Source organism: Silene latifolia, unplaced genomic scaffold (assembly GCF_048544455.1).
Source record: "Silene latifolia isolate original U9 population unplaced genomic scaffold, ASM4854445v1 scaffold_95, whole genome shotgun sequence".
NCBI classification, from domain to species: domain Eukaryota; kingdom Viridiplantae; phylum Streptophyta; class Magnoliopsida; order Caryophyllales; family Caryophyllaceae; genus Silene; species Silene latifolia.
Window position 1 is genome coordinate 2,986,156 of NW_027413826.1, and position 2,208 is coordinate 2,988,363.

Below are 2,208 nucleotides of genomic sequence, written 5' to 3' on the forward strand. Positions count from 1 at the left end.
TGGTTTCGACTTGGGTAAAAAAAAATGATGTCAAAATCATTAATCAGGAGGTTGATGTCGAAAATTTAATTGTTTCGGCCAAAATAATGTTTTTCCCGCAAAAATTGTAAAACATGTAACATTTATGTAATTAAATAGTACTAAAGGTAAGATTAGAAAGAAAAAAAATAAACTTAAAAGGATTCAAAGTGCTAATTATATCAACAAAGGTAACATTCAATTTCGGTGGCACATAAAATAACTCTACGGTTAAGCGTGCTCATGTGAGAGTAGTGTTGGGATGGGTGACCTCCTGGGAAGCCTCTCCGATGCTCACAAATGCATGACTCTTGAAACGAAATAACGTTCAAATGAATCAAGTTAACTAGCGAAACAATTACCTAGATTGTCACGGTTCCGTATATGATAAAATACGCATTGTGAAAAATAAATAAATTATTTTACGTTTTATTTATTTAATTTTCATATATATTATTTGCCACGGGAATTATTTTTTCGCCACGGGAATTTTCTTTGGCCACGGGATTTATTAGCCACGAGAGAATCCGTGGTCAAAAATTCAATAATAGCCACGTTCTTGTTTTTCCCGTGGCTATCCCTTTGCCACGACCACTTGCGCCACGAAAGGTATTCCCGTGGCAAAATGATTTAGCCACGGAAATTTAGTACTTGCGCCACGAATTTAGTCGTGGCCCAAGTGCTCATTTGTAGTAGTGTCTATATGGTATACTATGTAAATAGATATACCTTCATTCAAATCATTCTCACTTGCGTAGATCTTCATTTACACAAGTACACAATTTTATCTTGTCTTGAGTGTTGTGTCCTCATTTTTCTCCCACTCTATCTTTAGAATGAATACACTATAGATTCAAAGATAGCATATGAGACACAAATAATGATTTTTGAAGTATAAGGAGAACTACCTCATAGGTTGACTAATAGTTTTAGATTTCGTAAGTGTACTTGGTGATTGACATTCCTTTAAGGGAGTTCATAGACTCAATATTACTTCATAAGTGATCATACACAAGCCTTAAGCATGTGGACATATAATGAATCCCGTCATTATAATTGTCTATTAGATCACTTTAAGTGAACAATCATATGTTTCTAAGAGCAAGCATTTAAATACGGATTTTAGAACAAAAGGATAAAATGATAAAACGGGTGACTTGGGTTGCAAACCAAGTCACCATTATCCAAAATACAACTAATTATCCAAAATACCTTTCCATGTCAAACACGGAAACTTAAGGTTCTAAAAATCCAAAACATAATTCAAAATAAGACAATAAAAAGCGAAGCTCCATGAAAGCTATTCCTAGCTCCTTGATGGTTTCTTAAGCTTGCTTTTCCTTTCCTTTGTCTTTGCTTGGTGGAGGCCCTATTTACAATAAAAAGGGAGATACATTATCACAACTTTGTATCATAATACCATAGTTGAATTAGACACATAAAGAAGGATAGTCATTTACCTACTGGAGTGATCTTTCCAGCCTTAATATCACCAAGGTATTTGGAACAATTTCTTTTCCAATGTCCCATACCATTACAATAATGGCATTTATCAAGAGGACCCTTCTTGATTTTTGAAGTGCTAGCTTCACAAGTCCTAGATTTGGTGAATGTGGGAGCTTGCTTCTTACCCTTCCTCCCATTCCTTTTGAACTTCCCCTTACTCTTTGTGCTTATGTTAAGCACATCCTTTGGAGGGTTCACATTTAACCCCATGTCGCTCTCGGCTTGCACAAGTAACTTGTGCAATTCTTCAAGAGACACATCCTTGTCTTGCATGTTAAAATTCACCCGGAATTGAACATACGCTTTCACTTTGGACAAGGAGTGTAGAATCCTATCTACAATGAGTTCTTTGGGGATTTCAACCTTTTGAATTTTCAAGGTCTCGACAAGCTCCATAAGTTTGAGCACATGAGGGCTAACCTTTTGGCCCTCTTTGAAGTCGAGATCAAAGAATGCCGCGGCCGCCTCATATTGGACGATCCGCGGAGTTTGTGAAAACATTGTCACAAGCTTGGAGTAAATCTCATTAGCATGCCCATTTTAAAGGCTCTCCTTTGGAGATCCGCCTCCATCGCAAATATCAAGACATTTTTCATTGCTGCGGACTCCTTTTGGTAAGCCTCATATGCTTCCCTAGTGGCGGCGGTCGACCTAGTAGTAGGTTCGGGTGGAGAGGCCTCGGTA